Consider the following 18752-nt stretch of genomic DNA (forward strand, 5'->3'; position numbering starts at 1 on the left):
AAATGGCTGCAGCTCAGTGAGCACACACATTTATACTCTGCCTACTGGGCAGAGCCAGCAGGCAGGGATCTACCCCCGTACCTGTAGGACAGGAGCCTTACCGTATTATTTCTCATATACCTCATATATACAAACAGTGGTGACTACCACATAATGTATATAAGCAACAACTGTTTATAAATATGAGAAAAGCCAATAAAAAGATTTAAAAAAAAATTTGGCTTGACCACTCTCAAAGTCCTTGCTGGTTCCTTCCAATAAAGTTGCATCTCACTAAACTTTCGACAAATGTATCCTGAGCAATCGTTCAAGGTTTTTCTTCAGCACTAATATTGGATTAATCAGTCTGTAACTCATAGAGTCGTAACGTTTTAGTGCTCAAGAAGAGGCCCTTTGACCATTGTGTCTGCACAGGCCATCAAGCCCCTATCTAATCTAATCTAATACCATTTCTCGAGTCATCGAGAATCCCAATAGCTGCTCCCTCAAGACACTACATTCTCTAGTCCTCTGGTAGCATTCCCTTATCTAGTGAATACCTACATATTTTTGCCTGTGGTTCAGCATGCCATCCTTGAGGTTGTGTGTATTTTGCTGAAACCATAATTAAAAAGCACTCATGTATCAGCTTTCACTTTTAAGGTTTCTAAGCAGATTTTGCTGCTACTTTGTTTGAAAGTCATGTATGACTGAATATTTTATGAAAATAATTCGAATTGAGTAGGTGATTATATTGACTGTTAAGTGTTCAAGAAACAAAAAGTGTAATTTAGTAGTTGAATAACAATGAAATCCATTAACTGCTGAACAACTAAAATAACACCTTTGAAAGATTCACGAGGATGCATCTTATAGATGGATTGCAACCGTGCATTAAAGTCACTAGTCAATTGGTGAAGAGAAATAAGCACATCAGAAGATTTAAAAATCCCTTAAAATAAATAAATTCCATATATGCTTTAAATATGGACATCATTGGATTGATTTGAATAATGCCTTTAGCTCTCAGCTACATAATGATATTAGAATTTGCTCCTTAGCGCTGGAGAATAACAGACTGTTGGCATGCTGAAAGATATGTTAAACATTGTTGGAATGAAATTTTCAGATAGACCGAGGGGAAAATGGAGTTCTGGACGGTGATTTGACCACCAAATTGCTCCTGGTGCTGATCTGGGTGCGCTGGTTAAATGGCGGAAGGTGCCAAAATCGAGATCCACGCCAGGAGCGAATATGTATGCTATCTAACCGGCCTGTTCCCAATGGCGAGTTCAGTACCTCGCCCAAACATGGCACGAAGATCATTGCCTCCAATTAGTACCAATCTTCATATCATTAGCGAGATTGAAGTTGAGTGTAATGGCCTCCCAGGAATTAACTGGCTCCCCAGCAAGAGATCATGTGGACATTGATTAGTGCTCTTTTTTAAAAACATGAAGCTGACGCAATGGCTGCTGAGGGGAATTGAGACGGTGAGTAGTCATTTCCATTTTTTGACTTACACTCAGGGATGTTGGAGCTGATGCCCCAATGTTGGGGTAGGGGGGAGTGAGGGGGGGGGGGGGGATGAGGTGGGGTGAAGGGGACCCCGAACTGGGTTGGGCCTGGTTGTAGGGCTGGGCGTTATAGGTTGCGGATCGCCACTGGGCTGTGCGGGTGGGAGGGGGGGGGGGGGGCTTAGCATCTGGGAAGTCTATAAGCCATCTTCAAATATTGTGCTTACCCATAACAGGGGCAACTATAGCTGCTGCCTGTCTGTCCTACCAAACACTTCCAGGATGGAACCCTGCTCTTGCTGAAGGTCACCTTAACTCCCTTTGACTGTGAGCAGCCCCTAGTTTCACAGCTGAACGTTATTGCTAATAAGGAATTGACATTGTTAGTTCTGTGAGCACTACATAGCTCTCAAATGCATTCTCATGAATACACATGCCTCAGATGGGTGTTATTGCCTCGCATACCAATCAAACTGTGAGGCCTGGACACTTTGCCTGAGCCTTGGAGGTGCCAGCACCACAGAGGCAGCATTTGACAATCAAACACTCTGGAGCTGGGCTTCAGCACTGGGGATTTCCTCGTGACCAAAAGGCAAGTGTGTGGATCAGGTGTGGACACCTGAACAAAGTCTTCCTAATGTTCGTGACAGGGGTCTGGGGTCTCTGTGTCCCCGATGTGACCAGGGGTGAGTGTGCAGAGCGAGGTTTTACAGCACAACTGGCTCGCTGGATAGCACTCTGAGAGAAGGTGGGACACGTAAGCGTGAGGGAGGCTTGGGGGATTTGAGGGTCTCAGGGTGGAAGCCCTAATTGATTGTCAGTCTATTCCCTTCTCCAATTCCTTACAGATACCACAATGGATGGTGCTGTTGATCCTTTAGCGGCTGCCCTCGCAGTGCTGGTGGCAGCCTAGGTGGCCAGACACCGGAGAAGGTGGCAGCAATGTGGATGCAGGTGAGTGGCAGAACCCCATAAGCAGCGGGCTACCACACAGCCTGCCCATCAGGCTAAGGAGGGACCCAGAGGGGGACTTCAGCAATGGCCCAAAGTGAACAGGCATCGTTGGTCGTTCAAGGAGATGATGGACAACATGTGCCACAGGAGGCTCTGTCTCAGCAAAGGGACAGTGCTGCACCTGTGCCATGTAATCATGGCCTTGGCAGCCATGGAGGAGGATGCCCGTTCCCAGTCACCACAGCCCTGAACTATTAAACCACCAGATTATTCCAGCGCTCAAGCGGGGACTTGCGCGGCATCTTTCAATCTACAGCCCACAAGTGCATCCATGAGATTACGGATGTCCTGTATGCCTGGGCAGCTTTCTACATAAACTTTGAGCTGGACCAAGCCCACTAACATGCCTGGGCTGCTGGATTCTCCACCATCGCCGGGATGCCCCAGATTCAGGGGACCTGGTACGCACCTCGCCTTGTACGCACCGGGTTATTGAGGAATGCCCTTCATTAACAGGAAGGGGATCCACTCCCTGAATCCTCAACTCATGTGTGACCACTGCCTCTAGATCATGCACGTGTGTGTGCACGCGTCCCAGGGAGAGTGCATAAAAACTCCATCGTGGGATACTCAGAGATCCCCTTCTTCTCAGGACATTTTCAAGTGGGTGGCACGGTAGCACAGTGGTTAGCACTGTTGCTTCATAGCTCCAGGGTCACAGGTTCAATTCCCGGCTAACACACCCCCACACCACCCTCACCCCCACCCTCAATCTCACCCACACTCCCACACCACCCTCACCCCTACCCTCACCCTCACCCCGTACCACCCTCACTCCACACCACACTCACCCCCACACCACCCTCACCCCCACACCAGCCTCACCCCCAATCCCACAACGCCCACACCCTCACCCCCACCCTCACTCCCACACCACCCTCACTCCAACCCTCACCACACTAACCCCCAGCCTCACCCCACCCTCACGGCCAACCACCCTCTCCCCTTCCACTCTCCCCTCCCCGTCTGCAATCTAATCATGCGTCTTGTCTTGTGTCTTGCAGGACCTGCTGGTGATGTGCAGAATCTCCTGGTGTCCCCTGTGCTGCCAGTGCTGCAGCCACAGCCAGAGCCCCCCCACCCATGCCACGCAGTGATGACAACAGCAACCTGCGATGACAGCCCTCGTCAAGGTAGCCAAGAGACCCCGGAGATCGAGTCTGAGGATGACACAGATTTCCCGTCACAGCTGTCTCCAGCACCATCCCAGAGACACTCACCTCGGTTGGGCACGTTAGTGAAGAGGCTCCTGGGAGCATCACCCTCAGATGCGCACCACACAAATGCTCCGGCACATTAGGTGGAGGCAGGATCTCCTGAGGGGGAGGACGGTGCGAGGGCGAGCCGAACCCAGGGACTAGCTGCCATCCAGGCGGGTCTCGGGCTTCTGGAACGGACAGTCCCATCTATAGTGGAGATGCAGTCACAGTGCCAGGGACTACATGAGGGGTTGTCGATGAACATCCAGGTGCAGTTGGAGGAGTCCAACCACATGCAGGGTCAGGAGGTGGTGCCGGCCATGCGTGCCACCCAGGCCAACATCGCACAGGTGACGTCCATGGTGGAGGCATTGGGGGCGATGGTTTCGGTTATGGATCAGCGTGTCCAAAACCTGGGGCTCTCTGTGCAGGCACTCCCTGAGGCCCAGGACAGGGTTGCTGCCTCGCAGGTAGCCATATTGCAGAGCCACCTGGACATTGCAGCGGTGCTTCTGAGCCTGGACCAGTCACAGCGGTCCATGGCTGGTAACGTCGGCAGCATTGCCCAGGTGCTGGCGGACATGGCACAGCCCCAGAGGGAGGTGGCCCAGTTCCAGAGGGTGATGGTGCAGTCACTGCCTGATGTGACACAAACCCAGAAGGTGGTGGCACAGTCGCAGCGTGATGTGGTGCAGTCCCAGACAAAAATTGTCCATTCCTTGTGCTTCATGGCCGCGAGCATACAGACCCTGGTCGAGAGCAGGCCTCCAGGACTAACAGCGGCAGGTTGTGGTGGAGCCTCAAGGGATAGCTCCGCTCGCACCCCCGTCCCATGGAGTAGCCCGGGGCCATCGGGCACCCCGAGGGGGCAGAAGGTGATGTGCCTGTGCGGTGACTCCTGCAGGGGAGGTGCCAGAACGCTGCATCACCTTGGATACACCCTTCCCCCCATCCTGTCTGTGGCGCATCTGGTGGGCAACAGGCAGAAGAGGGTGGCACAACGCCACCTGGGACACCCGAGCAGCGGCCGGGCCGATCCAGGCCCGGTCACCCCAGAAGACGCCCGCCAACAAACACTCAAGTCGCAGGGTGGGAATCACAGCAGGCCGTCTCCACTCCCGGTGCACCATCTGCCGATCCACCTCGATGTACCATTAGGGCCCAAAAGGTCAGAAAGTTAGACAGCAGTTAAGTTGGCATGGGTGCCGGGCACAGTTTAGTTATAGGGGCTAGGGTGCAGATCTGTATATATTTGTTCACATTAAACACCCGTTACTACTGTTACAACCTATCTGAGTGCTCTGTCAGATGGGTGGGAGGGGTGGGCTGGTCTGGGCTGGCCAAAGCTGGTCTCAGCCTCTTACTGGAGGGCCCCTCCAGACGGTCTAGGCACCTGAACTGCATCTTCAGGATGCCAAAGCACCGCTCGATCACACCCCTGGTCGCTACATGGGTCTTGCGGGTCTCGGTGTGGTCTGTGGCCTCCAGATAGGTGCCATGAACCACGACCATAATGGTTAACCCCTGTAGCCCAGGAGCCAAATCCCTAGAGTGGGGAGCATTTCAAACATGTCAGGAACCATCGAGTGTGCTAGATGAAGGTGCCGTGCACACTGCTCAGGTATCGGGCGCAGAGGTGAATGATGCGCAGCTGATGGTCACATATCAGCTGCACGTTCATCGAGTGGAACCCATTTCGGGTTGTGTAGAGCGGCGTGGCATCTGTAGGTACTCATAGGGGACCATGCATCCTGTTAATCACCCCCTGGACCTGGGGCATGTGGGCGATGGCGGCGAACCTCACTGCCCAGGCATCCTGGTGGGCTCGGCCATCATTGAAATGGATGTATTGTGCCGATCAGGTGGAAAGGGCTCCGTGACGGGGTGGATGCACCTGTGCACTGAGCTATATGAGAGCCCAGACAGGTCCCTACTCGGCACCTAGAAATACCCCGTGGCGTAAAGGTTCAGGGTCGACCATCACCTTGACGTCCACCAGGAGTGGGTGTCCTCCCCCATTCCCCCGCATGCCAGTTATGCCATGATCCAGCAGATATGTCGCATTGTCTCTCTGCTCAGCTGGAGTCTTTGAGGCATGCCCGATCCGGCAGGTCCTCGAATGACAGGCGCTACCAGTACACATGGGGCTTCATTTGGCGCCTGCTTCGCACCTCCTCCTCCTCTGCCTGTTGGACGGCCAGTTCTACATCCTGTTCCTCTGGGGCACACTCTGCTACTGCAGCTTCCTCCTCCTCCTCACCTCCTAGACCAGCTCCAGCACAGACAGCAGCAGAGCATCCCCCAGGGCTGCATTGATCAGCAAGAAGGCCGCCATTGCTGGTTGAATTCCAATATCCATTGTCTTCAGGGGGTGAAAGGCCGACATGTTAGCATGGTGCGTAACCCCATGCCCAACCAGGTCCAACGGGCTACATGATGTCCCCCGGTTGGCACTGCAGACTCTGCACCAGCATGATTCCCCCCCCATCCCCGCACCCCTGGCCCCGTTGGTGCCCGGCATCATAGGGATTCTGGCCCTGGCGCCCAACCCTGCTACCAGCGGTACCATCTGCTGGCGCTGCCCTTGCCAAGGTTACGCTCTGCAGCCCCTGCTCACTGCCCCCGTAGAGGCTACTGTGAGTGTTGCCCTTGATGTGGTGCATGATGCCCCACCAGCAGGTTCCAGCCGGTTAGGTGGGGGATGGTATGGTGGAGGGTGGGGGATGGTATGGTGGAGGGTGGGGGCTGGGGTGCAGGGGTGAGCAAACCCATAGAGCCGATGTCACACTGCAGAACCAGGGGCCAAGGTTGGTGGTCAGTGGGGTGCACAGCAAGATGGCTGCCTTGCAGGCCGCTGTAATGCCGGACCATGCCTGGACACTGCCCCAGTCCCGTGAGGGTCACCCCAGTGCCACAGCCCTGGCAGAGCCCCTACCCACCCCAGCCAGCTCAGCCAGTCTGGCCCGACAGCCCGCTGTTGCTCCTCTCAGTGTCATACCTCCTCTCTCTTCCTCGTCAGTCATGACGCCAGTTTCACCCTTTTTAAAAGTACAAGCGAACCTTGCTGTTGGGAATTCGGCCGATCGTAGGCGGAGAATCGCGGAGGCAGGGGAGAATACAGGGTCGGGCCTGCTAATGATATGCCAAGGGTGTTTACTATACATGCATTGTGGAACTCATTGATGCCACTGTCGAGGCAATGGAGAATTGCGATTTATCGCAAAATCGGCGCCCGCCGCGATTTCGGCGTTGGAACCGATTCTCCGCCCAATTGTGTTTCCCGATTTCGGCGTCGGCTAACGGAGAATCCCACCCCTCTTCTTTATCTACTGGTGTGCAGAGAATTTCTAGGAGGATCATGCCAATGGATTTTCAGCACCCTTGACAGTCATGCACAATCTACGTTGCATTTAATAGTTTTGTAGTTGTCATAGCTGTAATTGCGGGGATTGTTTTAATTGGTTAGTTTATCTCCTGTATTTGTAGCAACTTTATTGGCCGCAGGGTAGTTGCCAAGGGACTATATTGTTCAGCTCAATTTTTGTTTGGTAGCTTATTGCAGAAAGTTCAGCTTTTCCTGCAAATCTTATGTAAGGAACAAATAGTCTATGAAAATGTTCCACAGTGGGAGTTATCTCTTGGTCTGAACAATACAGCCTTTTGGATAAAGGCTCCTCATTTATTTCGAACAAAAGGCCACGCTTAAACTCTGCATTCCGAAGTACAGCTGAAGGCTTACTGAAAAGAACATTCTAGTTTTCACAAATTAAGACATAAATCTACAATGCAGCACTTCGACTTGTAACATGAATAGTTTTGCACTAAAATCAAACTGCCTTTTTCAAGACACGAATAGGCGGTTTAACAATCAATACTTATTTGAACTCACTGTATTTTTCATACCCAATGAAAATATGACTAAATATTGATCTTTGTGTGTGGGTGTTGATTTATTTGTTTGATAAAGAAATAAACTCTTGTACTTGCGCTGAGTTGTTGCCACATAGATACACAAGTACTTCTAATATCAATTGTGCAAGCAATGCATAAAAAAGGTCCAAAAGAGAATGAAATATTTATAACTCTAAAATATCCCTTTCACTTCGCACTTCAGTAAACTGTGCGGAGCAGAGAAAAAAAAAGAAAGATTTGCATTTGTATAGTGCCTTTCATGACCGCCGGACTTTACAAGATGCCTCGCAGAGGTTAAATACTTCTGAAGAATAGTAATTACTATAATGCAAGATATGTGGCAGCCAATTAGTGCATAGCAAGCTCCCACAAACAGGAGAGAGATAATAACCAGATGGTCTGTGTGTAGTGATATTGGTTGAGGGATAAATATTTCCAGGACGCTGAGGAAAACTCCTCTGCTCTTCATCAAATAATGTCATGGGGTCTCTTACATCCACCCAAGAGTGCAGATGGAAGCTCTCAGTTTAATGTGACCTCCAAGAGACAGCGCCTCTGCCAGTACAAAACCCTCTCATCGTTATACTGGGCTTCCAACTTAGATGTTGAACAGAAAGTTAAAATCCTGGTGCACTGTAAGGTGTGGTCAGCTGGGGTGCACTTTATTTTGTCTCATGTTGCTGCTTGCTATCCTCTTCTGGAAAGTGCATTGAGACCGAGGGCATGAGTGATTGCCCTTAGTGGTCAATTACCCTCCCAAGGTTAAGAGTTGATACCCTCAGTCCCTTTGGAACACCAGAATTTCTAGCTTTTCGCCATTTAGAAAGTACTCTGTTGTATCGATTTAAGTCCAAAGTGAATGAATTTACTTTTAACTATATTAAAATCCATTTGCCATAGTTTTGCCCATTGACTTTTGTATAAAGTCGATAAATACCACTTTGTAATTTTATGCTTCCACCTAGTCTTACAGTGCCACCTATCTTTTTGCCTTTGGCAAATGTGTGGCTCCATTTCAAGCAATGCCGCAAATTTAAACTCCTCTTTGTTTTCAATCCCTCCATGCCCTCTCCTCTCCATCTCTGTAACCTACTCCAGCCCTACAGCCCTCCACAATCTCTAGGCCCTGTTAGTTCTCGCATTTTGCAACCCCCCCCCCCCCCCCCCCCCCCCAATTTTCAGCGCTCCGAATGCTTTGGCCCTATACTCTGGAATTATCTCCCTAAATCACTTTGCCTCGCCACCTCTCTCCTACTTAAACGATTCTCCTCAAAATCTATCTCTTTGCATGAGCTTTTGACCATCTGTCCAGATATCTCACTGTGGCTCGGCATCAACATGTTATTGATATTACTCTTGTCAATTACCATGGGGTGCTTTGCTAGGTTAAAGGATCGCTATAAATGTAAGTGGTTGTTGTTGAAGAATCCTCTGATAGGAGGGTATTGAGCACCTGTGAAAGAGGAAAAGGAGGACCGAGAAAAACTGTTAAAATAAACTGACATGGTGCAGCAGCGGAAATAAACTAATGTCTCATCATGTAGCTCGCACATAGCAATACTTACTCAAAAAAGAGGCATAACATTGCAGGTTTTCCTTGATCTATTATAACAATGAACAGTGGATTTTAGCTGCTGTTCTGACTGACAGCACGCTTAATGTAGCTGATCCATGCTGATGTTCGCATTATAGATTAATAGAAGCGGGGGAAACTTTTACAATGTGAGTTGTAGGGAAATGTTGCATGTGAGATTTCCATTCACCTGAGTTCCATACAGCTTATTTCCTACGCACCTGTGTATTGTAAATGATTATTGCAGGAAGAAAGAAAAGGAGAACTTGCATTTATCCTGCTTGTCGACTACAAGAGGTTCCAAAGCACTTTACAGCCAATGAAATACTTGTGGAAACAGTGCTGTCAATGTGAGGGACATTAAACAATGTAATAATTAACGCATGGACTCAGAGCATTTGGCACTGCAGTAGCCATTTAAAGGGACAGCAGCTTCTTTTTAAAGGGCAGATAATTTATTTCATGCAAATCTCGGACAAAGGGTGTTACTAATGTGCTTGTGGTCAGCCTTGTTAAGACGAATTGGCAAAGTGGAGTCTCCCGAATTTCCTGACACAGCTACAGAGCTGCTGCCATAAGATATGGGGGGGCAAGGCTGTTGTTCGGTTTGGCACACTGGAGCTCCCGTCCCACAAGAGAGTGGTACAGATTGCCAGACAGGAGATGGTGTAAAGGGTCAGTGTGGTCTGTACTGCCCAGAGATGGTGGTGGGGGGGGGGAACCCAAAGGGGGGAGGGGGTGGGGGGTGGGGGGGGGGGGTGGGGTGGGGTTGGGGAACCCAGGGGGGAGGGCCCCAAAGAAAAAAAAGTTTGCAGACGGGAAAGGAATCAGCAAAGGTAAAAGTGAACCATTAGTTTATACCAATATATCGGCAAATAGGTGTCTGCAATCTCATGTTCTCAACAGCCTCATGAGGAGTGAGTTAGGGAAATTGTACATGATTTCCCTCAATCCGAGATCTCTGCTCAAAGTGAGAAATTGCGCAATAGGCCCTAAGTGTATTTACATGTGCCCTATCACATATTGTGGAGATGCTGCCGTTGGACTGGGGTGGGCCCAGTAAGAATTCTTACAACACCAGGTCAAAGTCCAACGGGTTAGTTTGAAATCAGTAGCTTTCGGAGCACTGCTCCTTCCTCAGGTGAAGGATGAAGGAGCAGTGTTCCGAAAGCTAGTGATTCCAAACAAACCTGTTGGACTTTAACCTGGTGTTGTAAGACTTCTTACTATCACATATTAACTGCAGCCCATACGGAGTAGCCCGACAAGCCTGTGGTGCTTGTGCACCTGGTAGCAATATCCCAATTCCACCTGTAACCTAACATCGGGCGGGATTTTCTGGGCCATCCTTACGGTGTGTTTCGTGGTGCTGAGGTGGCCCGCCATTGGCTGGCAAGTTCCCACTGCTGTCAATAGGCTTTCCTGTTCTATGCATTCCCTGCTGCCAGGAAACCCGTGGCGGGGGTTTGCCGTCTGCAGGACCGGAAGATCCCGCCGGCCAGAAAATTCCAGCCACTGACATCTTCCAAATGCTTCATGCAGCAAACTACAATAACAAAGCCTGCTATTTGTCCTTGTTATGTTTTGGTTCCCAGATGTTGGTTATAATCACACTTTGAAGCTTGGAAAGGTCAAAACTCTTTGGACAGGATCTTCTGTCCCGCCGGCAGCGGAGCCTGGCCATTGGCCGGCGGTGGGATCTTACGGTTCTGCTGATGTCAACAATATTTTACGTTGTTTGCCAGCTGTGCCACCGGGAAACCTGCCATGGAGGGTCACTAGGGATAGGAAGATCCCACCGGCGGAAAGTGCCAGAAAAGTTGGCACTTTGTCTTTAACTTGCCATGCTGCCCTGTACACAAGAAGGACTGGTTTGAACTGGTTCTGTTCCGCATTACATCAATCTCTAGTGCAGCCATGAAATGTGGCACCCAAACACGTGCAGCTGACAATTAGCTCCTAGCTAATTAATTCCTGGCTCTTTACAGATAATTCAACAATATGTAATAACTAATAACCCTGTTTCTTAAAGATGCAATGCCCCTATCAATGTAACTGTTTCAATCATTAAACTTTCTAAACTAAAGAAGATTTTCAATCAACTTTTGGAAATGTTGTTCATTTTATTGTTTAGGTTGTACGATGTTGTGCCTCCATCTTGTAGATTTGGCATTTGTTATTCTCAATGGTAAGTTGGTACTCTGCACAGATGATGTTGTGCATGTTGCCCATGGTGTTGCAGGAGTTGTTCCAGCTGTTGCTAATCATAATAACGCCCACGAGACTCACGGGGATGAGCCAATTGATCTCCCCATGGGGCTTGTGGACCACAAGCTCCCCTGCTGAGGGTGGAGGCCTAACAGCTGGGGCTCAGTGAAAGGAGCAGTTAAAAGCCGGCCAGGATTGGAACCAACACGTGGAATGGTCCCGGCTGGGACTGAGGTACTGCACGCCACGTTGCGGTCTTGTTTTTCTTTGACAGAATAAACCTGTGTTGAAGCCTCCTGGGGACTCCTGTGAATATTATACTAATATTGTGTCTGTGATGTTGTTGATGTTACCTCCCTGGATATTGATATCTTTGGTGTTGCTGATGATCTTTTCTGTTTCTCCGACTCTGCTCTAGGTCAAATATGGATTCTGTTTCTTCTCATTTGTTTACCAGTTTCAGTCTCAGTTAAGTATGACCTTGGTGTCGCGCCTTCAGAAACAACTTTTGTTTGGCTCAAGGTTTTCATAACCGAATCTGTACACGTGGACTTTGTCCTGTCAATAACTCAGGTAGGGAATTAACACGTTTACTGAAGTGCTGACCTCCTCTTTTCTGTGCTTCAGTGAGCCTTAGTTCCTCCTGGTCACTTGCAGGATGTATTTTGCTTGGTAGAGGGGTCTTATCTTTTCTGCCATTCTGCAACTCTGCAGGTGATTTGAGGTCAGCCTTGAGAGGTGTAGGTCAGAGTGTTACTCAGGCAAGGTTTGGGTCTTGCTTTGTCTCTTGGCATTTCATAAGGCTGCTTTTGTCTTTCTATAAACCCATGCCATCGAGGGTAATGCGGTGATGTTGAATCCATACCGTTCAGTGAATTCCTTAGCTGGGTGCCATTGTCACATATTAATATTTCAGGAATCCCTTGCAAACAAAGCTCGAACTGCTGAGATAATTGTGTGACTGAAATCTTTCATCTTCTGGATAAAAATGTTTGTGTAGCAGTCTGCAAATATGTGAATAAATCACCTCCCACACAGAATCGTAGAACCATTGAATCCCTACAGTGCAGAAGGAGGCCATTCGACCCATCATGTCTGCACCTACCCTTTGAAAGAGCACCCCACCTAGGCCAAGGCTGTTGGTGGGATTGATTTATCCTCCCTCAAGAGGCCCAGTGGCAGCTTATGGTTGATGAATATAACAAATCGTCATGCGTACTCATATTGATGGAATTTCTTCTCAGCTTATATGACTGCTAAACCCTCTTTCTCGATTTGACTTTAGTTCCACTCCACTTCTGAAAGGGTCCCCGAGACAAAAGGCAATGGGACGCGCGGATCCATCGCCCGTCTTGTGGGATAATGCGGCCCTATACCATAAGGGGACGCATCACTTGTGAGCACGATTGGTTTCCCAGGGTCGAAGTGAGCTAACAGGTTTGAGCATTGCAAAGTATAAAAGCTCAGGAGGCCTGACAAGGTAAATCCAAAAGAAGTTTAATTGCGCACCAAAATTAAAGGACGCAACATAGCTTTCAGTCCCAAGGTCCCAAATGGGACGACCGTTCTCGTTCCGTGGTAGTAGGTTGTAGAGGGGATCTCTTTCACCGTTTTGCCCGTGGCTGTGCTTATGGCAACTGTGGGGCTGGGCTGGGGGCGTGTATTGTGTCGGGGAGCGCCGAATGTCAAGGGGGCATTCGTCCTCTGTCTTAGATTGATGTCCTGTTCTTTCCCCAGTCCTTTGACTCCAGTCCAGTCCCAAAGACCATGTTGGATTTTCTGCTGTTGCTGTTGATCGCGGCCATACTTCCCCATACTTGATTGAGTTCCTCTGCAGCCACGCTTTGGAGCTCAGTGGCACCTTTCTTGGCGCACTCTGTCGCCTGAGCTATCTCCATCACTTATTCCAATGTTATGCTAGTTTCAGCCAGGAGTTTCTTTTGGATGTAGAGACAATAGATTCCGCAAACCAACCGGTTGCGCAGCATTTCACTAAGCGCAGTTCCAACCTCACAGTGCTCAGCAAGCTGATGAAACCTGACTATGAAGGCTGAGATGGACTTTTCTGAGTCCCTAATGTGGAGTTTAATTTATAGCTTTGAAGGATAATCGAGGGCCTTGGGTTACAGTTCGATCAAATATCTTTGAGTCGGGTACCTCTGGGGATGTGAGGTTCCTAATTAGATTATAAGTTTGGTGCCCACAAACCATCAGAAGTATTACCTTCTGCTTGTTTTCTCCTGTGATCTCGTTCATGTGAAGAATTAGCAGAGCCGGTCGATGTATGGGCTCCAATCTTCAGCCCCTTTGACAAAAGGGTCTAGTTTACCAATAATAGTAATTTTCACTCACGTTTTGATAGTTCCTGGGCTGGATTCTCCGCCCCGCCGTGCCACATTTCTGCCCCGACCCGCCGGCGGGATTCTCTGTTATGCTGGCCGGTCAATGGGGTTTCCCATTGTGGGGCAGCCCCACACCGTCGGGAAACTGCTGGGCGTCGGTAAAACGGAGCATCCCGCCGGCGGAGAATCCCGCCCCCTGACTCTCAATGGTCTTTTTCCAATCGCTCCTTCCTTCCTCCCCTTGAATCGCAAAGTTCTGCAGACTGTGATCAAGTTTTTTGCCTCATCTCCAATGTGGTGTTTCAAGAATCACTCTGGAAGCTTCCAGTAGTAACAAAGAGGTCAATTAATGAAAGACAAAGTGTTATACCGTCAATTCACTGTGAGACCGTGAGAACGAGTGAACATTAGGCTTTAATATCCATGAACTCGCTTGCCAGAGTCGGCTGTACAAATGAGTGCCACCCACATGGGAGGTGTAGACCCGTGGAGATTTAGCAGACCTAGGAGTAAGGAGTTCTCGTTTTTCTCCTATGTCCATAAAGTCTACTCGTGAATAGACTTTTTTGTGCTGGGAAGGGCGTTGATCCCGAAGGTGAGGGGAACGGAGTATACGGCTATAGCCATTTCGGATCACGCTCCACACTGGGTAGACTTGGAGATAGGGAAGGAAACAGGAGGGCGCCCACCCTGGAGAATGGACATGGGACGAATGGCAGATGAGTGGGTGTGTCTAAGGGTGAGGGGGTGCATTGAAAAGTACTTGGAACTCAATGATAATGGGGAGGTCCAGGTGGGAGTGGTCTGGGAGGCGTTGAAGGCGGTGGTTAGAGGGGAGCTGATATCAATAAGGGCACATAAAGGGAAGCAGGAGAGTAAGGAACGGGAGCGGTTGCTGCAAGAACTTTTGAGGGTGGACAGACAATATGCGGAAGCACCGGAGGAGGGACTGTACAGGGAAAGGCAAAGGCTACATGTAGAATGTGACTTGCTGACTACGGGCACTGCAGAGGCACAATGGAGAAAGGCACAGTGTGTACAGTACGAGTATGGGGAGAAGGCGAGCAGGTTGCTGGCACACCAATTGAGGAAAAGGGGAGCAGCGAGGGAAATAGGGGGAGTGAGGAATGAGGAAGGAGAGATGGAGCGGGGAGCGGAGAGAGTGAATGGAGTGTTCAAGACATTTTATAAAAAATTATATAAAGCTCGACCCCCGGATGGGAGGGAGAGAATGATGGGCTTCTTGGATCGGCTGGAATTTCCCAAGGTGGAAGAGCAGGAAAGGGTGGGACTGGGAGCACAGATCGAGGTAGGAGAAGTGGTGAAAGGAATTAGGAGCATGCAGGCGGGAAAGGCCCCGGGACCGGATGGATTCCCAGTCGAATTCTATAGAAAATATGTGGACTTGCTCGCCCCGGTATTGACGAGGACCTTTAATGAGGCAAAGGAAAGGGGACAACTGCCCCCGACTGTGTCTGAAGCAACGATATCGCTTCTCTTAAAGAAGGAAAAGGACCCGCTACAATGCGGGTCCTATAGACGTATTTCCCTCCTAAATGTAGATGCCAAGATCCTGGCCAAGGTAATGGCAATGAGAATAGAGGAATGTGTCCCGGGGGTGGTCCACGAGGACCAAACTGGGTTTGTGAAGGGGAGACAGCTGAACACGAATATACGGAGGCTGTTAGGGGTAATGATGATGGCCCCACCAGAGGGGGAAACGGAGATAGTAGTGGCGATGGATGCTGAGAAAGCATTTGATAGAGTGGAGTGGGATTATTTGTGGGAGGTGTTGAGGAGATTTGGTTTTGGAGAGGGGTCTGTTAGATGGGTGCAACTGTTGTATAGGGCCCCGATGGCGAGCGTGGTCACGAATGGACGGGGATCTGAATATTTTCGGCTCCATAGAGGGACAAGGCAGGGATGCCCTCTGTCCCCATTATTGTTTGCACTGGTGATTGAGCCCCTGGCGATAGCGTTGAGGGGTTCCAAGAAGTGGAGGGGAGTACTTAGAGGAGGAGAAGAATACCGGGTATCTTTGTATGCGGACGATTTGCTACTATACGTGGCAGACCCGGCGGAGGGGATGCCAGGAATAATGCGGATACTTGGGGAGTTTGGGGATTTTTCAGGGTATAAATTGAACATGGGGAAAAGTGAGTTGTTTGTGGTGCATCCAGGGGAGCAGAGTAGAGAAATAGAGGACCTACCGTTGAGGAAGGTAACAAGGGACTTTCGTTACCTGGGGATCCAGATAGCCAAGAATTGGGGCACATTGCATAGGTTAAATTTAACGCGGTTGGTGGAACAAATGGAGGAGGATTTCAAGAGATGGGATATGGTATCCCTGTCACTGGCAGGGAGGGTGCAGGCGGTTAAGATGGTGGTCCTCCCGAGATTCCTCTTTGTGTTTCAGTGCCTCCCGGTGGTGATCACGAAGGCTTTTTTAAAAAGGATTGAAAAGAGCATCATGGGTTTTGTGTGGGACGGGAAGACCCCGAGAGTGAGGAAGGGATTCTTACAGCGTAGCAGGGATAGGGGGGGGCTGGCACTACCGAGCCTAAGTGAGTATTATTGGGCCGCTAATATTTCAATGGTGAGTAAGTGGATGGGAGAGGAGGAGGGAGCGGCATGGAAGAGATTAGAGAGGGCGTCCTGTAGGGGGACTAGCCTACAGGCTATGGTGACAGCCCCATTGCCGTTCTCACCGAGGAACTACACCACAAGCCCGGTGGTGGTGGCTACACTGAAGATTTGGGGACAGTGGAGACGGCATAGAGGAAAGACTGGAGCCTTGGGGGGATCCCCGATAAGAAACAACCATAGGTTTGCCCCGGGGGGAATGGATGGGGGATATGGAATGTGGCAAAGAGCAGGAATAACGCAACTGAAAGATCTGTTTGTGGATGGGAAGTTCGCGAGTCTGGGAGCGCTGACCGAGAAATATGGGTTGCCCCAAGGGAATGCATTCAGGTATATGCAACTGAGGGCTTTTGCGAGGCAACAGGTGAGGGAATTCCCGCAGCTCCCGACACAAGAGGTGCAGGACAGAGTGATCTCAAAGACATGGGTGGGGGATGGTAAGGTGTCAGATATATATAGGGAAATGAGGGACGAAGGGGAGACTATGGTAGATGAGCTAAAGGGGAAATGGGAAGAAGAGCTGGGGGAGGAGATCGAGGAGGGGCTGTGGGCAGATGCCCTCGTGTGCCAGGCTAAGCCTGATTCAGTTTAAGGTATTACACAGGGCGCATATGACTGGAGCACGGCTCAGTAAATTTTTTGAGGTGGAGGATAGGTGTGCGAGGTGCTCGAGAAGCCCAGCGAATCATACCCATATGTTTTTGTCATGCCCGGCACTACAGGGGTTTTGGATGGGGGTGACAAAGGTGCTTTCAAAAGTAGTGGGGGTCCGGGTAGAACCAAGCTGGGGGTTGGCTATATTTGGGGTTGCACAAGAGCCGGGAGTGCAGGAGGCGAGAGAGGCCGATGTTTTGGCCTTTGCGTCCCTAGTAGCCCGGCGCAGGATATTGTTAATGTGGAAAGAAGCCAAGCCCCCGGGGGTGGAGACCTGGATAAATGACATGGCAGGGTTTATAAAGCTAGAGCGGATTAAGTTCGTTCTAAGGGGGTCGGCTCAAGGGTTCACCAGGCGGTGGCAACCGTTCGTCGAATACCTCGCAGAAAGATAGATGGAATGGAAAAAAGAAGGCAGCAGCAGCAGCCCAGGATCGGGGGGGGGGGGGGGGGGGGGAGGGGGAGGGGGGGGGGGGGGAGGGGGTGGAGGAGGAACCAGAAGGACTCTCAGGGTTGTTAATATATACTGTATAATATGTATAGGTCGTTGCGACAGATAATTATATATTGGACTGTTAAATTATATTTTTGGAGAGTGTTACTTGTGATAAGGCAGTTGCCAATTAGGGTTAGTTTTCATTTTTGTTATTTATTATTTATTCATTTTTTTGTTTTTGTTTATAAAATAGGTCATTGTTATTTGTGTTGTTATAATATTGTGTAAAGGATGCACAATGTACTGTGTTGGTTGACCAAAAATTTTCAATAAAATATTTATTAAAAAAAAAAATGAGTGCCACCCACAGATGGCCAGACTATATATGACCCTGGTGAGGGCGGGGCCAGAGGCGGAGCCCACCGGGGTTCCAGTACAGTACCTGGAAATAGCCCGCATCATCACTTCCAGGTCATGGGTCACATCATTCTACAGAAAGTACAGACAGCTCATGCATTAGGTGAAATACATTCACCACACAACAGCTAGTAGTTATGCAGGCAGAGAACACAATAGGATGGGTCTTGTATCTTTAGCGTCGAGGTCCACACTGCCCGGATCACTGCTTCCAGGGCCCAGCCCAAACTCGCTATTGGCCAGGGTTCACGTGTTCCCACGCACCTGGCCCTGAGCCAGTCATGTGGTCCACCAGGCCTGCCCCCTTAAAGGGGCCACGTTACTACACATGTATTTAAGTTGGCACATAGTCCTTAAACTTGGGGCTTGGTCTACTCAGCCATGCCGAGCGTGTAGTCACACATGTCTCTGGAAAACAGCTGCATTATTATCCATGATGGCAGATAGTGCTAGGGTGGGCATGGTGGCTTCAGCGCTTGTTGCATTGGTAGCAGGAATGGTCTCTTCTTCAGCTGGTGTGGGAGGCACTGACTGCAGACTTGTGGTGGGATTTCCGCGCAACCTGCTCTGTGTTCCGCAGAGGTGGAGGCAAACCACCATTAGCTGGCGGTGGTATCTCCTAGTCCCGCCATTGTCAATGGTGTTTCCTATTAAATGCACATTGCTGGGAAACCTGCGGCACGAGTATGCCGTCGACGGGCCCGATGCTGGGCTTGTTTAGCTCAGTGGGCTGGACAGCTGGTTTGTGATGCAGAACAAGGCCAGCCATGCGGGTTCAATTCCCGTTCCAGCTGAGAATTCTGAATTTTCATTCTATGTCCCCAATCAGGTGCTGGAATGTGGCAAACAGGAGCTTTT

The sequence above is a fragment of the Scyliorhinus torazame genome, chromosome 4, assembly GCF_047496885.1.
Source record: "Scyliorhinus torazame isolate Kashiwa2021f chromosome 4, sScyTor2.1, whole genome shotgun sequence".
Taxonomy (NCBI): domain Eukaryota; kingdom Metazoa; phylum Chordata; class Chondrichthyes; order Carcharhiniformes; family Scyliorhinidae; genus Scyliorhinus; species Scyliorhinus torazame.